This window comes from Sorex fumeus, unplaced genomic scaffold (assembly GCF_029834395.1).
Source record: "Sorex fumeus unplaced genomic scaffold, SorFum_2.1 ptg000045l, whole genome shotgun sequence".
NCBI lineage: Eukaryota > Metazoa > Chordata > Mammalia > Eulipotyphla > Soricidae > Sorex > Sorex fumeus.
Genome location: NW_026606102.1, coordinates 15001685 through 15027437, shown reverse-complemented (window position 1 = coordinate 15027437; position 25753 = coordinate 15001685). Strand labels below are relative to the sequence as shown.

The window sequence follows — 25753 nt, the reverse complement described above, 5'->3', positions numbered from 1 at the left end:
TCCGAGAGAGCCGAACGCTCGCGTGCTTCGGGGGAGAAGGGGACGGAGCGGGATGTGCGGGGCCGGGGGCCGCGGGAGGCGAGGGCAGCGGCGGGGCGGGCGGGCGCGCGGCGGGGCGCGAGGCCGGCGGTCCCAGGCCGCGCTCGTGCCCGGGCGGCCGCCGCAGTCCCGGCGCCGTAGCCGCGCGTGGGGTCCAGGGGGCGCTGTGGGCCGGCGGCAGGAGCGGGCACGGCGACGCTGGGGGCTCCGCCGAGGCTCCCCTCCCGCCGCGCCCGGTCGTCCCGCCGCAGCCTCGCGCCCCCGGCCCGGCCCGGCTCGGCTCGGCGGCGCTCGCCCGGGATCCGCGCGCCGCGGCGCCCCGGGAGCCCGATGCGGCTGGGCGGACGCTGGGCCTCAGCAGCGGCGGCGGCCACCACAGCTCCTCCGGGAGGCGGAGGCGACGCGGCCGGCGCGGGGACCGAGCCCCCGGCCATGCTGAGGCGGCGGCGGCCGCAGCGTGAGGTGAGTGCGGCGCGGCGCGGCGCCCCCGCGGCCGCGACCTCCGGCCGCCCGGGACGGCGTGGCCCGGCGCGGCCCGCGCTGCCCCGGCCCGGCCCGGCCCGGCCCGAGGAGCCGGGCGGCGCGAGGGGCGCGACTAGGCCCCGCGCCGCCGGCAGCCCCCCGCGGCCCGGCCTCGGTTCCGGCGCGGCCCGGCCCGGCGCGTGGAGGGCGGGGCCGGGGGACCCTCGCCCCCTTCCGGTTGGCCGCGGGCCGGACCGGGCGCCGCCGGGGGCCCGGCCTGGCGCGGCCCTCCCGGGGGCGGCTCGGACGCTTGTTTGCCAACAGCGCGGCTTCTCCGCGCCCCGGGCAGGCCCGCGGGGTCCCGGGGCAGGGCCGGCCGGGCGTCGCCGGGCGCCGACTGACTGCGGGCCCGGAGAGCGGCCGGCGGCTCCCGGCGGCCGGGAACCACCTTGGGCGTCTGGGTTTAGGTGGAATTTCATCGCCTGCTGGTGGCTCATCCCTGCCGCCGCCGGTTACCTTTTGGCCTCTCAGCTTTGGTCGGCTCTGGAGAAAGCCCCGTCCCCGCTGTGCAATGTTAAGTTTCCTAGCTGCTGGGTAATAAGAGTTATCCTATAGCGTCTATTTATTATATAATGTATCTGCTTTTACGGAGGGCTCTTCCCTCCCCCCTTCTCAGCCAGGGGGAGTTTATATTTAAATGCCTAGTTCTCAGTTCAGAAATGTTCCGCTGAAAGAGATTCAGAGAATGGATGACAAGAGGATTTTTTTTAAGTCTTGTGATGACTGCCCTTATTAGTGCACATATATATATATATATATATATATATATATATCTGATGGAAACGGGATGTATTCGGAAATCTAGAAGTTGACTGATTTGGTCTGGTATTAAGGTGAAAAACAAGTTAGGGATTGTAGTTGCATACTCTAAATCAGCTCTTTGGTTTTTGATAAGCGTGGATCCAGGTTATTTTTGTTTTACGTGGTGAAGACTGTCGGGTTAAAAAGTACTTCCAAATGTTTTCTAATTATTACAAAATTTAGCGTGCTAGTAGCTGAAAATTTGAAAAGTATACGGAAAGATAGGTGCTCACTTTCAGTGTTTCATAACAGGATAAGACTCAATCCTATGGTGCATTTTGGTTAAATTTAAAATGTTTTGTACTGTTGATGTTAAGTTGCTACATATTTGAGGGGGCCTTGGGCCACACCTGGTGGTGTTCAGGGATATCTCCCGGCTCTGTCCATGGAAGTTGCTCCTAGGACCATATGCGGTACCTGACATTGAACCTAGGCCTCCCTTACGCACTTGGTCCCTTGAGCTATCTTGTAGCCCTAAAACGATTATTTCTTTCATTAGGTTCAAAGGTAATTGTTCGATTTTACTGTCTAGCATCCAGTCACATATATAAAACCTGCACAAATGTTTTATTCAATTGCATTACAATCAGTAACGTAATGATTGCATCACATTACATAAATGTAATCAATTAAAACAGTAACATGAATAAGTAGCCAAAAATCCTTCCTTACTCTCTGAAGCAAGTAAAACTCCTGAGGCCTCAGGAGGTTTGGTACAGTAAATGTTTTTGAGGATCTGTCCTATAAGAGAGTCATCTTGTATTGTTTCTATGAGATTTTATTTATATACTTATACTGTAAAAATTGCTTTGATTAAACTATTTTGACTGTCTTGGTACGTTAATTTAGATTTTTAAAAGTCTGAATTCAGTTCTCAGTATGTATCAAAGAGTACCAATATTAGAATCAGCTGAAAATGCTTAAAGCAATTCCTGTCCCCTTGAATTAGATTTTCCAGAGATTGATGTAGTCCAAGGATCTTTTATTTTATACAGCTCTTAACTCTAGGTCCTACTAAAGTTTGAGACTCACCGTTTTAAGTCTAAGAGCTAAGAGACTTTTTTTAAAGCTAAATTGAATGAGAAGTATCTTTTCTAGCAAAATGATCAGTTTTTTTGGGGGGTGGGGTGGGGAGCATAACGTCCAGTGATGCTAAGTGTTATTTCTGGCTCTACACTCAGGGATCACTCCTGATGGGGCTTAGGAGATATATGGGATGCTGGGGACTGAACCCTGGTTAGACAGGTACAAAGCAAACCCTTACTTGCTGTAGTATCTCTCCCGCCCCTACTTGATAAATTTGAAGTGGCAATATAGTTGTTTTAGCAGGTTAAATATTTAGGAAAATGTTGAAATTTTGAGGGACTGCAGATTCAATGAATAAATATGTGTAAGAGGCTTTTGTGGAAATCTGTGATGTTATAGAGAAGGATGACTGCCACTTGTCACGTAAACTTCTTGTACCTCAGTGCCTTTGTAAAACTATGTTTATCGTACAAGGTTTTTAGGATAAATATTATCTGAAACATCTTTTGATCAATTAAAGAACCTTATAAAATTGTGGATACTAATATTAAGTCTCAGATCCTATCTTTGTTGTTCTGGAAAACACAAAAGTGAACAAGGTCTCTGTTGGCAATTATCTATTTGGGGAAGTAGGACATGTTTAATTGTTATAGGGCAGGGTCAGGCAAGTACTATAATTGAGTGGAATATGCTAGATTTCTCTGTAAGACTCCTATGTCTTATCCACTGGCTTGACACTGAAAAATATCAGTGTCATAAAAATATGTCTATTCCTTTCTCTTTTAATTTCTGATTCCATGTTTTATTGTTTAATTATCTCGTAAGTGATAGTTTTATATTAACTCCTTTGGAAAGACAGAAATGAGTGATGATCCCATTTCTTTCTCTCTTGCTAACCTGTGACTGTTTATTGTATTCAGTAAGCTTTTATTTGATACCTTGTTCTAGCCACACATAGTTGCAAGGTACAAAGATAATTGCCTAGATTTTAAATTAGTATGTTCCTAAAGGTCTGGTGTGTTTTATGGTTGTAAATTACATGATTTGGTGCAGAGTATAGACAGATATGTGGACATAAATCCTTATTTCAGCTCTTAAAGCAGTGTGACATTTAGATTGTTAGATTCTTCATATAGATTATTGGTTATCCTGGACATTTGTATAAATAGAATGCATGACTAATTTCATTCAATTAGTGTAATGCTTTTAGGGTTTGTCCATATTGAAGCTAGTGTCAGAACTTCATTTCTTTTTTTTTTTTTCCGGAAGCCACACCTGGAGGTACTCAGAGTTTACTCTTGGCTCTTTGCTCAGGGATCACTCCTGGCAGAACTGGGGGCCCATAAGTGCTAGGGATCAAACCCAGTCAAATGCTTGCAAGGCAAGCACTTTACCCACTGTACTGTTGTTCCATCCCAGTACTTCATTTCTTTTTTTTATGCCAAATAATGTTTCACAGCATGTATATACAACATTTATTACTTTATCAGTTTGGGATATTTCCACTTCTTGGTTGCTGTGCACGTTTCCCATACAAATGTTTTTGTTTCTTTGGCGTATGACCCAGGAGAGGAATTGCCCGGGTTAAATGGCAATGCTTTGGTTAAAACTTTTGAGGAATTGCCAAACTGTTTTCATAAAGTGATAACGCCATTTTAATTCCCACTGTCCTATTTTTTCACATCTTTACCAACACTTGTTGTTATTTTTCCTTTTGATCATGGTCACCTTAGGGTATGTGATGTGATGAAGAAAGACTCTTTTCCCCACTTGCTTTAGATCCACCTGACTTTGAACTGGGTGAGCTTAAAAAATTCCACTGGTTTGTTGCACATTTGTTTCGTTGTTTTGGATGCCATAATTTTCATACAAAATTAGAAAAAAAAAACAGCAGTTCTGGAGACTTTTTTTCTGGAACTAGTGTGGCATGCCTTACCTCTTTTTATGATTAAGGTCTTCTAGTTTATCTGTAGGAATTAATTTTATTGAATGAGGAAATGTATATTTTGTTACTTCATCACACAACAAAATACATCTCAAAATTTTCTTTATCAAAATAAAGAGCAAGCACAGTCAAAATTTTATGAGAACATCGTATTTATGTAAATTTTCATTTTCATCCTCCATTCCCTTCTCCCCTTACCCCCACCCCCCTTCCTGTGATTTTGGTTTATAAACAGCAGTACTCAGGGTCTACTCCTAGCTCAGTGCTCAAGGGTCACTCCTGCTGCTGAAATGCTGGATAGAACCAGGGTTGGCAATATACAAGACAAGTAAGTGCCTTACCTCTGGCCCCATCTCACTTCCTTTTGTTTTCTTTTTTTCTGGCCATACCTGGCAGTGCTAAGGCTTATTCTTGGCTCTGTGCTCAGGGATCTCTTTGGAAAGTATTTAGGGGATCATGTGATATGCCAGGCATTGAGTCCAGGTTGACTGCATGCAAGGCAAGTGTCTTACCCACTGTAATGTCTCTTTGATCCAGCCTCTTTCTGTTTTCAGTGGCATGAGAATAGCAACACCAAACAACAATTGAACTAGAATGCTGCTAGTTCGAGAAAAACTTTCAAACTTCAAAACACACCTTTTACATCCAGGATATTATATATATCCAGTGGGACCACAGATGAAAATTGTGTAAATGAGGGGACTTGGCATGAAACTCGGGGCTGCTAAGTGGTAGGATGGGAGGGGCCGAAGTCAGAAAATGATGAAAAACAATGATCTAAACCTTTTTTTTCTGATTCTGGTGATACTATTACTGTTCATAGTCTTTTTTGGGGGGGGGGACACCCCACAGTGCTCAGGGCTTGTTCCTGACTCAGTGCTCAGGGATCGTTATGGTAATGCTCAGAGACCACTCCCAGTGGTGCTCAGAGAACCATATGCAGTGCTAGGGATCAAAGTGGGATTTGCCACTTGCGTAGTAAGTCTTAACCCCACCACTGTCTTTGTCTCCAGCCCTGTCCAGAAGTTTTTGTTTAAAAATCAGTAGCTGGAGTAAATTAACTTTGACATTGTGACCTTCTGTTTTTGAAAATTTCTGCTCAGTGTCTAAAAGACAAGCTTGAGCTTTATTAATCTGGCCCAGTCCTTTGTACTTTAGATCCAATCTGATTATTTTTCCCTCCTGTTTTTGCATGCCACACTGTTCAATCCTTTAAGATTCCAGTTTCACAAAGTGCTACTTGATTCCTCTTGCCTTGTTTCTCTTCCTTGTGTAATTGACTTTCCTAAGCCCATAATATACTTGATTCAATCTGGGTATTTCTGGCTCCAGAATACACATTCTTTGTCGTCATGTAAACCTACTAGTATGTTCCATATTTGTCTTAACTATTTCCGTAATGCTTAGGAAGTACCCTTACCAGGAGAGCTCTTTTAGTTGACTGGCCTTGAAGACATTTGCCATTAAAGTATACTGCTGTTATGTAGCATTATGTACAGGAAAGGGGCTGTATTCAGGAATTTTGTTTAACTCTATTCAATACATTATCCAGATTTACTTTCATAGTAAGTGCTTGACCCCACCATTACTTAGTAATACATCCAGGCGAACTTTTTTGGGAGGAAGGTCCACCCTGGTGGACTTACCCTGATTCAGGATTTACTTCTGAGTCTTTGTTCAGGGATCACTCCTGGCAGGGCTCGGGACCCATATGGGGTGACAGGGATTGAACTGTTTTGAAGCGTGCATTCACTTTACCCACAGTACTATCTCTCTGACTCCCTAACCATTTTTTTAAAACAAAAATATATGTATATTTCTACATTTTTCTCTTTTTTTCTTTCCAGGTTTTAGTTAGTCAAGACCAACTTTTCTGTTTTGTAAAACATTACTCTCACAATATCATTGGTGTGTGTGTGTGTGTGTGTGTGTGTGTGTGGTGGGAGCTGGGGATTGAATCTTATACATGCAAAGTAGGCACTGTACTGCTGAGCTAAATCCCCAGTTATTCATGAGTGTCTGTGTCCTGATTTGAACCCTATTAGAGCAATATTACTTCTTGAAGTTTCTTATTTTATTGTTGATTACTGATCACTTGGGAAAAAAGAGATTTACCCATAATTGCTTTTTTCACTAATGTTTATCCTTTTGTTTTGCACTTTAAAATTAAGTAATTTCTATATTTTAATATCTGAAGCTGAAAGGATATTTTGTTTTTCTGATCATGGTGATTAAGAATGCAGACTTGGAAATAAAACTGCCTGAATTTCTAATGTTAATTCCACTGCTTTTCCTCTGTGATATTCGAAAAACTAATGAACTTCTCTGTGTCTCAATTTTCAAACCTTTAAAATGGGAATAGCAGTGATACTTGAGTGTGTTAATTGAAATGACACTGCAGAAAGAGATAATGACATGGTGTATAGTGTGTTTGGTTTAAGTCCCCTTAAAGTAGACACTAAGATGGAGTTAGTAGTGCAGGAGTGTCTGTGGAGGGTAGAATGGATTGGCTGTGAAAGGAAAGGGAGAGGAAATCTCTTTCTGTTTGTTTTTGGATCACACTGGGTGTGATCTCCAGCCCAAGGGAGAGGAATTCTAATTGACCAAAGAGAACCCCAGTCCATCATGCACATAAAACAACAAACAAATAAAACCAAACAAAAATCTCAGCCAAACCAACAGGGAGCTCCAGAGCAAAAATGGGCTAGGAGAGGAGATTTGCCCTTGGAAGAAAAGGTCAGGTTCTAGCATATTCACCTTGCTTCATATCCTCTCGTGGAGGGTAGGTATCAAGTAGAAGGGATTTGAATTCTGAACACAGTGCATCAGGAGGTTGTTTGCTAACGCCGTGAACCTAAATGAAAGTTCTTTTCTTCTTCTTTTTTTTAGTCTCTGTGTGTGTGTGTGTGGGGGGGGGGGATTGAGGGGGGCAGGCCCAGCAGTGCTCAGGGGTTAATTCAGGTTTGGCACTCAGGAATTATTCTTGGCAGTGCTTGGGGGACTATATGAGATGCCAGGGATCGAACTGGAGTTGGCCACATGCAAGGCAAGTGCCCTATCTGCTGCACTATTGCTCTGGCCCCTGAAAGTTCATTTTTGATGGAAGAGCCTAGTGACTGCCAGAGTCTGTCCTTCCTTCCTTCCTTCCTTCCTTCCTTCCTTCCTTCCTTCCTTCCTTCCTTCCTTCCTTCCTTCCCTCCCTCCCTCCCTCCCTCCCCTTCTTCTCTCCCCTTCTCTCTCTTTTGACCATATCCGCCTGTGTTCAGGGCTTATTCCTGACTTTGCACTCAGGAATTACTCTTGGCAGTGCTTGGGTAACTGTTTGGAGTGCCGGGGATCAAACCTGGGTCAGCTGTGTGCAAGGAAAGAGCCCTACCCCTGTACTATCACATGACCCCATGTATCCTCTTTTTTTTTTTTTTTTTTTGATACTGCGTGGATCTGTGCCTCCTAACATTTTATGAAAGTCACTTCTCCGGAGTCATCTGAACTTCGGTTCTTGTTGGGAAATTTAGAAGTAGGTTCATGAAACAGTTTTCAGCATCCATCTGTAGCCGGTCCCAGTGCCAGAATGGCTTACATTATCTCCTCCATTATCCAGTTTAAATTTCCCTGTCTTTGTTCAGCATTTCTGCTGGCCTTAGTTTTATGGCAGGGGCAGAGAATCCTTTTCTTCTGCCAACGGTCATTTGGATATCTATCACATTTGCAGGTCATACAGTACAGGCAGGGAGGCTGTGGGCAGCTGATGAGAAACCTGCATATCTGTCTGTTGTGCACCAGAGCCAGACAGAATCATTTTATGAATCTGATATTACCAGGAAGGGGTATGTTCTCCACTCCTGTGTTAGAGGGATGACCCTTAGTATTTGGGTCTGAAAACCATCTTCTTAGCAGATGCTAGAAATGGATACGTTGTCCAGTCACAGTCACAGTTGGTTGCAGGTATCCAGTGGTGCCAGTTACATAGTTGCATCCTGCACGTCTCATTTTGATCTTGTTGTGTAACAGCAGTTCTGCTTCTGTTGAGCGTCATATTTGATTGGGGGTTCCCAGTGGTGCCAGTTTCATTGTGTCTGCATATTTCCTTCTCGTTTCCATTATGTAGTAATCTGGCTATGATGGCCATTCCTCTTCTGGCACCTGTGTCCTGGTTTACAAGGAGGCTCAGATACCCAGGCTGTGGATGTAACTTGTCGTTCTGTATGATTCTTGATGTATTTTCTGACAAAAGCGTGTGCAGCACTTCTAATACCCTAGAGCCGAGCATTGTGGGGTGGGATACACAGAGTCTGCTAGTGGATCTTTCGCAGTTTGTGAAGTTTGAAAATTCATGCGTATACGGCACCCTAGAGACCTCACAGTGTTTTCACTGCTGAGCTAGTGCATCAGCCGTGTCTTCAGTAGGTCCTTCCAAGATTCTTAGGGCTGTCTGCTTTCATATTGGTGCTGTTGCAGGAAAAGACCACTGAATGCCATGTTTTAGGCCCACTTCTACAATTCCTTCTCTGTGGTTAACTTGCCACATAGCAGCTCTTGGCCCACTTGAGCCATTGGGGACTTAATGGGGTTTCTGTGGCACACAGGTCAGTGTTGAGATTGGACAGTGTCCCTGCTGGACCTTGGTAAGTGGAGTCCCTACTCCTTTGCTTCCATGATCACTTCTGCTAAGATGAGTGGTCTATGTAGGCCTCACCTGCTGTCAGTTTTTGTGGCTGATATCAGCTAATGCCTCAGATGGCTGGTTGCCATTTTGTGTACTTGTTTTTCACCATTTCTTTTGCACTGGATGTATACTGATGGACATGACTAATGAATAATGAATAAGATTTCATACCTTGTGCCCATGTCCATGTGTTCACCACTCACCTCTGCCTCTACTTTCTTGTCTCCATTGCACTGTATTTTTGCTTCAAGCTTTCTGACCAGTTAGCCAGCCCATTTGCTAATGCCATTGAGTCCATGTGTGGTCTCACTTCTTTCTGTACAAAATTCATGACCAGTTATACATTTGGAGTCTCATCCTTTTTATTGTCAAGGTCAACTCTCATTGTGAGCATAGTGAAGGTGATTTAGGCTCCCCGTCCCCCAGCTTACATTCACATACCAAGCTGACCTATTTATAAGTCAAGATTTTTTTTCTTTCCTTCATATTTTGTTCCTGTAAACCCACCCCAGACAACTGTAGATGTAAACTGAGAAAAGGGTACTGGTATAACTGTGATAGGTGTCACAGAAGTCTTGGCTTTTAGCTTACAATGTTTGTTTTTGATTTTGGCGGCAGTGGAGGAGGGTGGATCCCCAGTGGTGCAGGGATCACTCTTAGCTCTGTGCTCGGGGGTCATTCCTGGCGGTACTCCGGGGGCCATATGTGGTGCCAGTGATCAAACTAGGATCAGCTGCCTGCAAGGCAGATGCCTTAACCCCTTTACTCTCTCTCTGGCTCTGTGTTTGATTTTCTGAGGTACTGATCATCATAAGAGATTGTTGCTGAGTTCACTTGACTTTATGACTTGGAGAGTCCTGTTAAATCCAGCTCATTGTGGGTAATTCTGAACATATGGTGCCTAATGGTCAAAAACATTCTCTCTTCTTGCTGTACACCGGAAGCACGCACAGAGCTATTTTCCTTACCGCGTGACTTTCCTGCAGAGCCTCAGGGCCTTCATTGTCATTTCCCCCATAGAGGCTTGCTGTAGACTCCTCTGCTTCTTTTAAGATCTGAAACCTTCAGCAGCAGTGGGACTGCTTGTACTACAACCTGGACTTGCTGTAAAGCTCTTTCCCAGACTCAGTGTGGGCAGCCTTCCTGCCACTCAGACCTGTTACTTTGTTACAGATGTTTTACCTGCAGAATCAGAAGGTCTACCTTTTATTATTGTTATTATTTTTTTAAAGAGTGGTGGGTGCAAGGTGCAGCAGCTTGTCATTAGCTTTGGAGGGGTTGTGTTAGCATGATCCTGCCCACTGGACACTGAAAACTTCCCTGAAATGGCAGATCCCTGAATTTGTGTGAAGTTTTTCTCCTACTCATTGGAATAAACGTATAATACTGCACCAGCGTACGTAGCTGTTGCTCGTCCTGCGCAGTCACCATGATGTCATTGCTGATCAGCTTGATAGCAGTTAATGGGATGTTTTTTAATGGATGTTGTGGCAAGTCACTTATCCTGCTTCAAGATCCACCTAGCTGGTTTCTGCAGAGCTAGAATGAAACAAGCGTAACTGATGCTATCCCTTCAGGTTCAAAACCCTTTAGGGCGGCACTAACCTCTGGCACTTCTCCCACCACCTTCTATTCAGTGCTTTTAACTTACTATTTTGACTGGTGATGAGGAGACATTTTTAGTTTTCTCTTGGTCTTTTCTGCTAAAATCTTTGATCCACAGGTCAAGACTCAGAGTAGAGGTTACCCCGCTTGTCAACTATGCCCCTGGCAAACAAGCACTAAAGCCACATGTGTGAGCACCACAAGTGAGCATGTGTGTGCAACTCCTGATCACAGCAAGGACAGCAAAGGCAGGAGGGAGGAAGCAAAAAAAGGAAATAAAGTGACTTTATTTGTGTTACAGATGATCTCTTTTTTCCTCCCAGATGTTTGTGTTAACTTCTGGGGATCAGAAATTAGGTGACCTTGGGAAAGTCATTCATCTTTTCAGTTCTTGCAGTGCTGTTTTGTTTATTTGTTTTGGAGCCATACTCAGTCCAGTGGTGGTTAGGGCTCACTTCTGCTCTGTACTTGGGGATCACTCCTGGCTCTGTGCTCAGGAATCACCCTGGTGGGGCTTGGTGGCTGTACTTGGTGCCAGGGATCAGACCCAGGTCAGCTGTGTATAAAGCAGGCGATTTACACTCTGTAATCTTTCTCTGGCCCCTAAAATTGTGATTTTTTTGCAATGTCCAGAGTAAAGAGATCCTTATTTTTCACATGTTTGAAACTTTATTTAACTCTCTTATTTACAAAATTGTTCATAATACAGTTGTTTCAGGCATTATGTTCCAAATCCCACCACCAGTATAACCTTCACTCCACCAATGTCCCCACTTTCCTATCACCCCCCCCCCCCCAGTCTGCCCCCATGGTAGGAACAGAGTATTTTCTTTATATTGCTTGTTACAACAAAATGGCAGATGGAATTATTAAAAAATTGTTCAGTAAAAGTAAATTGGTGAAAATTCACAATTATGTCACTTAAATCATTGTCTGAGGTTTTACTGACCTCTTTGGTGCTAGTTAAGCCTTCTTTGTTACTGTTTTTGATCATTGAGCTTAGTGGGATTCTACTCAACTTTCCCATCTGATTTGCTCTTACTGAGTAGTTGGTAATGTGAAATTTGGAGATGTCATGCAGTTGGAGCTGTGGAACTGAGACAGTTCAGTGGCTTCAGTCTCTTAGTCCTGGAGATTACTCCTGGAGCCGTGAAGCTGGGCTGTTTACATGCTGGAGGATGCCGGCTGTGGGTGGGGCACTAGGCCTTTCAACACACTGGACTTCAGCCAGCCCCTATCCTGAAGGCTGCTTGGGATCTCTGCCTGGGCTACCTGGGGTGATTCAGCGACTCCACGTCTCTGTAGATTCTTCCTAGAGAAATCAGAGATTTAGTCATTGTCTTTGCTCTTAGAGATACAAAGGAAATGGAGTTGGGACTAGTGAGGCGAAGTGGAAAGGACTGACAAGGCTGTTCCTGAGCTTTATGGGGACTCTCTGTTCATTAGCAGTGATTTTTCCATTGTCTTTGCTCAGAGGACTCTGGAAGTGGAGCAGAGGCTAAGGGAGTCGGGAAAGGATTGGCCAGGCTTGCTCCTCCGTCTGAGTCTCCTGTCCAGGGCTCTCTTTTGTTTTCCTCTGATCCCATTTCCAACCTAGGAGCTCCTCCTAAACTTGTAAATTTTTATGTTTATTTTAATCTTTCTCCACACATTTACCATTCCAAAATTAAATTAAAATAGACCGATGTTACAACAATGCTGAAGGAAAGTGGTTCCTCTGGAGAAGAACATGGTGCCGAAAGGAGTTGAGGGGGCATGCTCGATACCCTTCAGCAACAGTATTGTAAACCACAGTACCTGAAGGGAAGGAAAAAAGAAAAAAGTGTCTGCCATAGAGGTGGGGTTGAGGGGTGGGGACATTGGCCAAGGTGTGGGTTCTGGGAGGGAAACTTGGGACATTGGGAGATGGGGAGTGTGGGAAGGAAACTCAGAACATTGGTGGAGGGAAGTGGACACTAGGTGAAGCATTTGGTGTTGGAACATTGTATATCTGTAATTCAATGTGAATAAATTTATATCTTTGTCATGCATGATGATTCAATAATTATAAGAGAACAGACCAACATAGATTCTATTTTTGTGTTGGTTTCATTTTTGGGCCACTGTGGTGCTCAGGGGCTATTCTTGACTCTTGTTTGGGAGTGACTCCTTGCAGTCCTCATGGGACCATTGGGACCATATGTGGTACAGGAGTTTGAACGATGGATACTGTTGCTGTACCCATGTACACTAGCCTCTGGCACTATCTCTGTAGCCCCCAAGAATTAACCAATATGAACATTACAACCGCAATGTTATAGATCTGTTAGCCTTTAAAAAAAAATTAGGAGCTATTGGCCTCTTGTTTTAAATTGTATCCATGTGGAGCTGGAGCAACAGGAGAGTGGGTAAGGCGTTTGCCTTACATATGGCGGACACAGGTTTGATCCCTGGTTCCCCATGTGGTTCCCTGAGCCCACCAGGAGTGATCCCTGAGTATAAAGCCAGGAATAAGCTCTGAGCACAATTGGGTGTGGCCCAAAATACAAAAAAAAAAAAAAAAAGAAACAAAGGAAAAAACCAAACATAAAGCTAGAAATAAAACCTTCATTGTCACTAAGGACGGAGGAAATAGCAATGTAATTAGACAAGGAAATGAAATAAGAGACATCATTGGGGAACAGAAAGACCAGCAACTTGATGAAAGAGTCCCATTGATCTCCTTTAAGTTTGTGTTAGAGAAATGAAAGTCTGCTGGCACCTTTAAGGGAACCTGGAACAGTCTGCTTGGGTGGGGGTTCGGGGGTGTCTTTGCATGTGTAGATGAGTTCATGGGCATGGAAGGACATAGTTAAGCATTTGAAACCTGGAAAAAATATGATTGAACTCGATGACAGGGTCCACAGAGTCATTAATGAGAATAAGGGAAGATAAAGGGTGAATTCAAGTGTATGTTATCTACATCGATCTGGCAACTGACTTCAGAATACTTCATTTTCAGTACACTGCTCTTGGGATTCTGCTGATATTAGGGCCACATTGCTTTTGAATCCTGTGGGTTCTTCCAATATAAACCTTATAAGTTTTGGTTCAGTTTAATTATTTAGGCAGCACAGTTTCTAGAATACAGCAGGCTATTTGACATTATAAGAAGAATCTTTGAAGAAAGCACCACAGAAATAAATAATATTTACTTAGTTGTCTTCCGGCTATACTATCAGTTTTTGAAGAAAGCACGTTTACTTATCACCCCTTCTTTGAAACTTCTGCTACTTGTGCTCGCTCCTTAACTCCTTTTCCTGAAGGTGATGTTCTGTGCAATCCTTATTGAACTCATGTATCAAATGATGATCCAAGTGCTTTCTTGAGACAACTATCACAATTTGGCATGTAGCAGAAGTATATTGTACTTTCCATTGTGTCACACAGAATATTAGCAAATCATTTATGAAAGAGTTGAGAGTTGTAATCTTTTAACTACTAAATAGTAGTTTAGCTAATCTATTAGCCAGTCTTTTAACTACTAAATATTATGAGATTTTTTGGAACAGAGCTCTTTGTTGCTCAAAAAGAAAAACAATTAAAAAAATCTTTGCTTTTTTTAACTCCTTTGGGGGAAGGCAAATAAATCTTGGAAATTGTTGGTGTATTTTTAGCAGTTTGAATGAGAAGTTCAGTTGCATTGTACTATTGTGTGCCTTTTGTCTCCACTGCATAGTTTTCTTGTGGAATTTTGGAGCGAGGTGGTACTATTTTCATTTAGTATAGTGCTTGTTTAAGGAAACTATTAACATCACTTATAAGTGAATTTGAAAATAGAAAAAATTAAATTTGTGTTACAGATTAGATTCTTAGTAGTGACTTCTTGATGGATTATCAAGAATCTTTTAGTCTACTGAAAATCTTATTGTATCGGTTTTTGCTGGAAATTGGTAGTTTGCCAATATTAATCTAATTCCTCCAGAAACCCCCTTCCTGCCCATCTACTTTTCCCTTCACTTAATGTGCTTTTTCTCCTTGCTGTTTGCTCTTCTTGAAATTCTTTTCCCCTGGATATTGGTACAGAAGCTTCCTGATATTCAGGCCTTGACATAAATGGCATCTTATCAGTGATTTCTAGCTGACCTGTCTAATTAAAATTGTAGCCTCCAAAAAAAAAATTGTATTTTCACTGATGTTTTTCTGCTTAGCAAGTAGCTTCTAGTGACATTTGTTTTACTTATTTACATTGCCTATTAACCATTTCCTTCCATTTAAATAAAAGTTTCACTAGAACCAGTATTGTGCATGTTTACTTGCTGCTTTATCCCTGTGCTTAAATTTGTGCTGGGAACAGAGTAGGTACCTCAAATAATAGTTAAACAAATATTTATATCATGTGAACATGAATTAGGTGGAGATTTCTGTTATAATTGTTGCAATGAGATTTGATCAAGAAGCTTGCTGTTACAGTCTTTTATTTTTTTACCGTTTTTATTGAAGTACTGGAATTTACTATACTGTTAATTATACTTTCATGCATACCTCATTCCAGAAGCACACCCCTCACCAGAGTGCCTGTTTTCCTCCCAAGGACAGACACTTTCCAGTCTCCACCCCCATGTAAGCTCAGTTCTGCAGACAAAAATCTCCAATTCTCATGACTTTGGCCATTTATTGTTCCCTACTATGTTTCTTTATATGTTCCATACGCAGAAGATCTTTAAAAAAAAATTCTGTAGAGGTAGTAACGCCTACCACATATAGATGACTAGAGGTTAAACTGATATTTCACAAAATTGTAAATCAATGATAAGTTGGAAAATTTTTTTTGAAAAAGTATCTTTCTCTTTTGTAGTTATATAAGAAATTAATAGTGTAAATAATTCTGTGCTAATGCGTTTATGAATTAACATGAAATAGATAAATCCTACAAATATTGTTTAGTAAGAGTAAGAAAGAAGAATTAAGACCATTTTAAGAGAGCCAGAACAATAGTAAAGCAGGTAGGGTGTTGGCCTTACACATGGCCGACCTGGGTTCAATTCCAGTCATCCCACACAGTCCCCTTAGCACTTTGAGGAGTGATCTCCTGACTGTTGGATGTGGCCCTGAGCCAAAATATAAAAAATAACAGGAAACTTTTTTCCTTCTTCTGTTGATTTCTAGAGGTTTCCTGCATCTCATTTTGTAATACCTTGATCTTTTCCTCAGTTGCTGTTATTCTGCTACTCAGACAATCTTGCATTTTTTTAAAATATCACTAATCATATTCTTCATTTTAGACACTTCTGAATGTAGAATTCTCATTTCTGCTTCATATTTTCTTGTGATTTGCCAACTACTTGTGCCATCATTTCTTTGAGCCAGACATCCTCAATATGGTGTCACAAAATTCCCTCACTAAAGTCCCTCTCTGAAAGTTATGGAACTAGTTGATACTGGTAGAGGTTCCAGGTTGTTATTTGAACTTGGTGGGGTTCTGTGTGCCTTGTCCATTGTTTGCTGTGTTCCTGCTGTAGCGAGGGTGAGTCCTTATCGTTAACTCCCTACGGCCACACAATTAAGGAGTGGAGGTGGCTGGCTAGGCAAAGAGGTTGGCAGAAGGGGTCAGGCATGGCAGCTGCCAGGACTGGAAGGGAGAGGATTCTGCCTGGGCTGTCAGCTGGGAAGTTAACCTCACCTCTGTAATGGATTGTCTTTGCTCCCTATCTTCTTCTCAATTTGATATTGACCTGTTTAAATGTATATTCATTGAATGGATTTGTCAATCAGGAAAGCTGAGACTTTTTTTTCTTTTTTTTTGCAGAAGTATTTTTGTTATATGATGTAATGGTTGCATATATTGAAAAAGTCAAGGCTTTAGTTTCATTTTTAGTTCACACTTAGCATTCTAAAACAGAACTCCCCCCCACCCTTCCACTAATTCTCCCAAACCCTATCTCTCTTTTATTTTTTAAATTAAACATTTTTTTGTTTGTTTGTTTTTGGGCCATACCAGGCTGTGCTCAGGAGTTGCTTCTGGTTCTGTTCTCAGGAGCAGAGGGACTTCATAGTCTGAGGGACTATAAGGGATGCCAGGGATCGAACCTGGGTCAACCGTGTACAAGGCAAATGCTATACCCACTATACTATCACTCTGGCCCCTTTCTCTTTTATTTTTAAATTTTGTTGTTGTTTCGTATTTTTATTACTTCCCTTTGTTGATTTGCAATGACCAAGGAACTCACCTTTTTGGTTGTGGTACTCGTACATTTGGCCGTGATAGTGTTTGAGGGTTTCACATCAAGGTACAATATTTTGCATTCATGCTTGCCAGAAGTGAATGCCAACTTTAAGATTAGAAATGGAAGAGTTATCGAAAGTAGACTATGGACTGAACATGTTTGCCACTCAATGCCTCTTTTGCAGACCACAACACCCAAAAGGAGAGAGAGAACACAGGGGATTGCCCTGCCACAGAGACAGGGGGGATGGGGGGATGGGGGTGGGAGGGATATTATCCATGGTGGTGGAAAATGGGCACTGGTGGAGGGATGGGTATCTGATCATTGTATAATTGAAACCAAAGCACAAAAAATTGTAAATCTACAACTGTAAAAAAAAATAAAATAAAATAAAGGGAAAAAAAATTAAAAAAAAAGAAAGAAATGGAAGAGTTGGTTGCATGCAAGAACTTAACCCCTGTACTCTCAATTTAACCCCTGGATAGCTTCTTATTAGACTTGTATATTTTACCAAGACAGAATTATGAAAAAATAGAAAGTCCTGAGCCATAGATAGTACAGAGGTTAAGGTACTTGCCTTGAATATGGTCTTGGTTTGATCCCTGCGTATCCCCTAAGCACCAACTGGAGTGAAACCTGACAGAGAGCAAGATATCCTTGAATGCTGCTTGTGTGACACCCCCCCCACAATTATTTATTATTATTATTAATGTAAAAATAGTTTGAATAGACTGATTACTAGTAAGAGCATTGGAACTATAATGATAATAATTTTTTTTTTTTTTGGTTTTTGGGTCACACCCGGCGATGCTCAGGGGTTACTCCTGGCTCATGCACTCAGGAATTGCTCCTGGCGGTGCTCGGGGGACCATATGGGGTGCTGGGAATCGAACCTGTGTCGGTCATGTTGGCTGCGTGCAAGGCAAACGCCCTACCCGCTATGCTATCGGTCCAGCCCCGATAATAATTATTTTTAAAAAACCCGATATACAAAGGCCCAGAACCAGATGGCTTCATTGATGGATAGTACCAAACATTCAGAGACTTGATAGCAGTTCTTCTCAAACTCTTTTATAAATAAAAGAGGGAGGAAATGTCTAATCTCATTTTATGATACACAAACCAGACAAGGATGCCACAAAGTATGGATTAATATCTCTGATAGATGTGGATATAAAAGCCATTAACAAAATATTGGTATACTAAGTTCAACAGCATATTAATAGGATATTAAGTCTGGAAATTTATTCTAGAGATGTTTAGATTTTTCAATATTCCCAATGTGATGCACTATATTAACAAAATGGTAAAGATCATGAAATCATCTCTGTAGATACAGAAAAACATTGGAAAGAATTAAACATTCTTTTTGTTTGTTTGTTTGTTTGTTTTGGGGCCGCACCTACTGGTGCTTGGGGCTTACTTCTGAGTCTGTGCTCAGGGATCACTCCTCCTGGGCTTGGGTGACGACTGTATGGATTGCTGGGGATTAAACCTGGGTGGACCACATTTAAGGCAAGTGCTCACTTGCCTCTCTGGCCCTGTAGCAATCCTATTTATAATAAAAACTCAACAGTAGGTTTGGAGGGAAAATACATCAACATAATAAAGGTTTATATATATATATATACACATATATATCTGTAGCTAATACATACTCAGTGGTTAAGGATGGAAAGATTTTCTTTTAAGAAAAGGAATATGACAAGGATGCCCAGTCTTACCACTTTCATTTGACATAGTTTTAGAAGTTTTAGACAAGAGAAAAAGACATGAACTCAGAAAGAAGTAAAACTGTCTGGCTACAGATTACATTATATATATATTACATTGTATATATATTACATTATATATATATAGAGAGAGAGAGCCGTAAAGACTGTCCCTGAAATTTTAGACATAAGTTGAGTAAATTTTGTGGCAAAATCAATATGAAAAGGTTTGTTGCATTTCTGTACATACTACACAGTGAACTATCAGAAAGGAAAGGATTATGGAATGTGACTCAGTGGAAGAGCAAGATAGAGTCTTGCATATATGAAGCTCTAAGTTTGACTCCTGGCACCAATCCCCCCCACCCCGATTTTTTAATACTATTCTGTACAGTTTAGTCAAAATGAGTAAAATACTCAACTATGACCAAGAAGAGGTTGGAGAGATAGTAAATAGTATAGTAGGTAGCGTGCTTGCCTTGCATGTGGCTGACCTAGACTTGATCCCCAGCACCTCACAGGGTCCCCTGCATACCACCAGGAGTGATCCCTGAGTGCAGAGCCAGGAGTAAACCCTGAGCACCACTAATGTAGCTCAAAAAAAAAAAAAAAGAAAAGAAAGAACTTGATTGTGAAAGAACGCCAAAATGTCATTAACTTGAGGGGATTGTGGAGCTGAAGGAGAGATTTTAAATTTTGCTCTAGAAGATACTTGTTATTAAAAGATACCCGAAGGTATTTATACCATGTGAGGGAGAGATTGAAAAGATAAAGAGCATTGGGACATAAATTAATCTCCAGGTGACCACACTAGTTATGAGCATTTGTGTTATGTTTTTCTACATTGTTAGAACAGCACTCACTAACAAATAGAACACTCAGTCATTTTTGTTGTTGTTGTTTTTGTTGTTTGTTTTGGGGCCACTTCTGGAGATGCTTAGGATTTACTTCTGGCTCTGCACTCAGGAATCACTCCTGGCAGTGCTCAGGGATGCTGTTGGTTGAACCTGGGTCAGAGGCACACAAGGCAAGTGCCCTACCCACTCTACTACTACTCTGGCCCATTCAGTCAATTTAAAAGTACTTAGAAATTTTTTTTTTGAGGGGGCCACACTAGGTGGTGCTCAGCGGACCAGATAGGGTGCTGGGAATTGAAATAAAAATTAAGCTTTTAAAGATCTTATGAAACTGTTATGACAACAGACTGAACAACCTAAAAGAAATGGATAAATTCTTAGAATCATGCAATCTTCCAAGACTGAATCAGGAAGAAATAGTAAATCTTAACAGACATGTCACTAGTAAGTAAATTGAAATAGTAAGAAAAAATCTCCCCCAAATCAAAAGTCCAGGATCAGTTGGCTTCACTACTGAGTTCTACCGAACATTCAAAGAAGATTGTATACTAACTTTCTCAAACTCTTCAAAAGTTTATATACTTGAATTTCTTTTTTCCAGGAACAGAAAAATTTGTTAAAAATAATCTTTTTTACAGGAAATACATTTAAAATGAAAGATAATTAGAAAAAATCATAAAAATATATTGTAGTTTTATATGTAACTTTAAAAAAAGGCAAAAGATTAATTAAGGCAAGTAACATGAAATCTTACACAACAGAATCTATTAACATTAGATTGCATATTCATCTCAAATACCTCTCAGTTTTTCTTACTATCAATAACTGAATTCAGCGCAATATCTCTGAGCACCCATCTGTTGTGAATTTTATTGTATTGTTGGGTCTTTCCACTAACCTAAAAGTTTGTTGCTATCAGAGATCTCAGCACAGCTGTTGAGATTCATGGTTGGTGATAAGTAAATAGATGTTGATTAGAGATGTGGTTGGATGAATTTATAAACTAAACTGAAAGGTAGACTGTTCAGCTCATTCATAAATTTACCAGTGTCCAAGGGAAAGCAACTTCCTATATTGCCAGATGTGACTTCTTGTTCTTGATGAGTTTTAAAAATCTTAGAATTTATGAACTTAATTTTACTTTTGGTATCCAGTTGTAGCCCTATTTCTCTGCTTTGAAGCATCAAAAAATGTGTATTTCTTGAGTTGTTTGCCTCCAGCCTCCCAATTGCTCTGCTGAATATTTCAAAAATATAATTAACGTTGACCAGTGTTTTCCATATTAGTTTTGAGTTGTCATTTATTGTGAAGATTAACCACAAAATGTGAGTTTTTGAAAATTTTGACATATTTTCAGAACTACTTTATAGTTAGAAACTAAGATGACTAGTCTAGAAGGCAATAGTCGATACTATATGCATAGTATACTGTAGTGTACTATATATTATATGCTTACTTACTAGAAGACTGCTCTTCTAGTGGTATACTATGTAGTAAGCTATAGTTAATCATTCTCTCAGCTTTGTTTTACAAACGCAGACTTCTCAGAGAACATTGCCATTTTTGGGTGGGGAGTAGGAAGGATGGTGGTGATTGTGGCCATAGCTAGCAGTGCTCAGGGGCTACTCCTGACAATGTGCTCAGGAGTAACCCCCTGATGAAGATCAAACCAGAATTGACCACATGCAGAGCAAGTGTTTACCCCACTGTAATGTATTTTTTCATTCCAAGAACCTTTCCATTTGTAAAAATAAAATTTAGGGGCTGGAGTGATAGCACAGTGGGTAGGGCGTTTGCCTTGCACGCGGCCAACCTGGGTTCGATTCCCAAGCATCCCATATGGTCCCTCGAGCACTGCCAAGAGTAATTCCCGAGTGCAGAGCCAGAGCCAGGAGTAACCCCTGAGCATTGCTTAGTGTGACCCAAAAAGAAAAAAAATTTAAACAACTGTCCAGCTGAAGCAGGTGTGGCAGTACATAGCACATCACGGAGTTTTGTAAATTCATGCAGAATTCAGTGAATTTGGCAGCTGTCTTTTGGGAGATCCTCCCAAGTAGTGCTCTGTGGCTGAGGGGCTGCTCCAAGCGATGCTTAGCTAGAGTGGCCCAGCGGGTCTGATGGCTCAGTGCTTGGCTTGATGATGCGAGGCCAGTGGCCACCAGGGCCGCACATGGCAGTGCTGAGGTGTGAGCATGTGGTGCCCAGATGTAATTAGGGCCTTGTGCTTGCCAGGTGTCTGCTCCAACCCTGGCCTCGTTTTATTCATTTTCCCCTTGAGAATATTTCTACTTTAAATGAGGCTATTTCATAGTTCTGTTTGTCCTTCTGGTGTTTCTTTAATGACAAGTGTGGATGCCTCCCTGGCATGTTGTTCTTATTATAGTTTGCTTAGGGTGGTGTTGAAGCAAGCATTATTTTTGTTCAAATATTATTTGTAGTATTTTTAAAAATAGCATTAACAGGTCACCATGACATTTTTGTTACATCTTAAATAGCTTTTAAGAAAATTTTATTTAAGTCAGGCTTTTTTTTTCTTTTGTCCTCTACAAAGATAAATTATATTGACTATTCAGCAAATGTCAATATAATGAATTCTGAAAATGAATTTTTTATTTAAAGAGCTACTAATGTTTACCATGAAATGTTTTATTAAAAACCTTTGCAGATTTGGGTGGGGAAGTAGTTCAGTATTAAAACATATGTTTCTTACATATGAAGCCATAGATTCAGTCCATGCACCAAAACTAGCCAAGATCCCTAACTCACCCCTGAAAAAGAACCTCCACAAAGCAAACTAAAACAGGATGCTTTTCAAATTAACAATACATGTACACTTATATATCACTATATGTATATATACATATGAGACTGGAGCAATAGCACAGTGGTAGGTCATTTGCCTTGCGCACAGCCGGCCCGGCCGAGCTGGGTTTGATTCTTCCGCCCCTCTCGGAGAGCCCAGCAAGCTACTGAGAGTATCTTGCCTGCACGGCAGAGCCTGGCAAGCTACCCGTGACGTATTCAATGTACCAAACACAGTAACAACAAGTCTCACGATGGAGATGTTACTGGGCCCGCTCGAGCAAATTGATGAATAACGGGAGGACCGTGATGCCCATGGTATATACATATAATACGTTTGGGAAATGTTCTGGGTGTCTAATATTTTGTTGCCTGGCTTTGTCAGGCAATTACAGAATTTTAGTTTTTGTTAACAAACCAAATAAAAGATGCTGCTGAGTTGCAAATTTTATTATCGAACTTTGCTGAGGATTTTAAGGTCCTTTGTTAAAAAATAAGGTTTCTAGCGGCTGAAGAGAGAGTCCGGGGGCTAAGGCAGTCTCCTAGCATCCTGATGAGGCTGGTTGCTTTGCTTTTCTGGTTTTTGGGTCACACCTGGCTATGCTCAGGGCTAACTTCTGCCCCGCACTCAGGGATCACTCCTGACAGGCTCTGCGGACCTTATGCAGTGCCAGTGCTCGACTAGCTGTGCTGTTTGACAACTGCTTTCAGTCCCCAGCGCTATATGTGGACCCCCTCAGCACCAACAGGACTGCCATACTCCTCAGCATAGAGTCAGGATTGCTCTTGAGCTGGGTATAGCCACTCCCCTCCCCCATGTAAAGAAGTAAATCTCCTGCACTGGAGAGATAGCTGGATGGGCTGAGTGCATGCTTCCCATGTGGGAAGCCTGTGTTTGATCCTGGCACTGCATGATCCCCTGAACACAGAGCAGGAAGTGGCCCCCCTACCACTCACGTTAGCCCCCAAACAGCAAGCTTGCTTTGTTTTTTTCAGTAGTTCGCATAGCTGATGTTTGGTATAGACTATTTGATACAGACTTTGTAATTTCATTGGCGAAAACTCATGTGCTTTGTACACAGAAGCCTTGAGTTTATCCCAGGCACAGTCATCCCCTGAACCAGTGTGACCCAGCGAACAGACAAACACAATGAATAGTTTACAGTTAAACTGATCTCAAATTTACATGTTGTGAGAGTTCTGGTAACAAACTTCTCTACCCCATCGTTAACAGTTCATGGCAGGGGTTTATATGGTAACTAATGGATGTGGTAGAGCAGGCATGTTGGATTTAAAACTCTGGCAGATGAACATGATAGTTGTTTCTAGTTACAGTTTATAAAGTAGCCTTATTAAGTTATAATAATCTTACTAGCACATTCACTTAACTTTGTAAATAGAATGTAGAATTTAGTGAGTTTTTTTTAGTATCTGTGTAAAATATGTAACTTCTACATATTAAACGATTCTTTAAACTTGCTTGTAATTGATTTCTAGTTTTATTCCACTGTGGTTGGAATGTGTATGAGTTTATTTCTTTCCAATGCTTCAAGGCTTGTTTTTTTTTTTTTTTTGGTTTGGTTTGGGGGCCACAACTGGCTATGTGAGGGCTTACCCTTGGCTCTGAACTCAAGAATGAGTCCTGGCAGTACTCAGGGAACCATATGCGATGTTGGGGATTGAACCCAGGTTGGCCATGTGCAAGGTGAATGCCTGATCTGATGTACTGTCTCTCCAGCTTTGGGGCTTGCTTTATTTAATTTAAAACATGATCTTCCAATTCATGTGCACTTGAAATGAATAGATATTGAGCTGTTAAATAAGTAAAACATTGTTTTCATCTTAAATCTTGTGACAATAAGTGGAATCTGTATTGATATGGCTTTGATGAAATGATTTTGACTGTTATTTACAAATTATGTAAGGAAACACTTGTCTTTCAGACTGTAACTTCAATGGGGCAGTGCTGTATGAGCACTCGTACTCTTGTGAGTCACAGTGAACTGTAGCTGCTTAAATATGACAGAGGTAGTATATTTAAATAATCTATTTGCCGTGATATTTGCCAAAATATTAACTTTTATTGAAATTAAAGGGCAGTAGTAATGTAATATTCCTTGATTGGTTTCTAGATGAATTTGATTCAGTACCTATTGTCACTCAATTGTTAGCTGTATCAACATTTTATACTTCCAAGTCCTAATCCCTGTCTGGCTTAGAAGATAGACACTAAGTATCCATGATGAAATATTCTATGTGTATTATTTCTTTTTTACTTCTTAGAACTATCTTTTGACATGGTGATATGAGAAAATTGAAACTATAAATTTTATTAATTTTGGTAAGGTCACTGATGGAGTGCACTTTTAATTTTCTGTCATTCTTTTGGGGGTGGTTGTGTAGTGCTCAGAGATCATTTCTGGTGTTGTTCAGAGGATCATATGTGGTACTGGGGATGGAATTGGAGGACTGAATGCATACAAGGCAGGTGCCTCACCCGCTGTACTCTCTCTCCAGTCCTTTTGTTTCATTCTTTCAGTCTTGAATTCAACAATATGTCAGGCTTTGAGAGCGGCAACTGTAGCCCAGACATCCTTGCCCTAATTGTAGGTTTCCTTTTGTGGAGACCTTGAGTCATATTTTATAGAATAATGACAGATATTTGTAGAATACCTTATAAAAACATTTCTGCATTGTTCCTTGCTTTTACAGTTATTATTGCAGACTTCTGACCCACTTGGTTTAGATATTATCAGTGTTATCCCCATTTACAAACCGAGAGAAACAGATTGAGAGATATTAAGGTCACAGAGTTAATAAACGGTTGAATGCTAGCGCTCAAGCACAGGTCATCTGCCTCTGAGGATCCTGCTCTTCTCCCATTACATAGCTTTGTCTCGCTGTTTCACATGAAACTGCAAGCCTAGATCTCCAGGAGTGATAGCCTGGAAAGTTGCCAGACAAGCAACACCAGCAAAGTAGATCTCTACTTGGCAGGCAGGTGGAAGAGGAAAAAAAACCCACACAGGAGACACTAACACCTGTGTCTGGTGTGTTGAAAGGAAATTATTCTAATGTACTGGGGTGAAGCGCTTTGGAGTTGCTTATTGTCCATTGTTTACTTCAGCAGCTTGCAGGCAGGTACAGTGATAGCCATCTATTCAGTAAAAACACATGAGTGCTTCCTCTGTGTAAAAGCACTGTTGACAGGCATTGTGGGAATGACAGCATCGTAAGTATGACACCATCCTTGCCTACAAGGAGTTTGTAACCTAGTAAGGAGATTTTACATTGGTTCACACAATCATTGTTCATTCAGGGTCTGTTATGTACCATATTCTATACCAGGTGTTCAGGAGATGAGTGGATAAGATAGAAATAGTCCCGAAGCCTTTAGCTGTACTCTTTATTGGTTGGGGAGTATTTTCTTACCTCTTTCCCTTAAGTCTAAGCAATTCAAAACCTTTTAAAGAGCAAAATTGGAAGATCTCTTAGCAAATCAGTAGTCAGTATGGATGGTCTTCTGACTTCACCACTTTAGAACTCAATCACCTTCGGGTCAGAGCTTAGGTATCTAACTAGGAAATATTTCT

General features: G+C 41.6%; 1 protein-coding gene across 2 annotated transcripts in view; it reads left to right on the top strand.

Moving 5' to 3' along the window:
- The first annotated feature begins 375 nt into the window (after positions 1-375).
- ZFYVE9 (zinc finger FYVE-type containing 9) overlaps positions 376-25753 on the top strand; it is a 153357-nt gene continuing 127979 nt past the window's right edge. For both annotated transcript variants that reach the window (XM_056122309.1, XM_056122308.1), the window contains exon 1: positions 376-501. The gene's annotated coding sequence lies outside the window, so the exon portion shown is untranslated. The remainder of the gene's footprint in view (positions 502-25753) is intronic.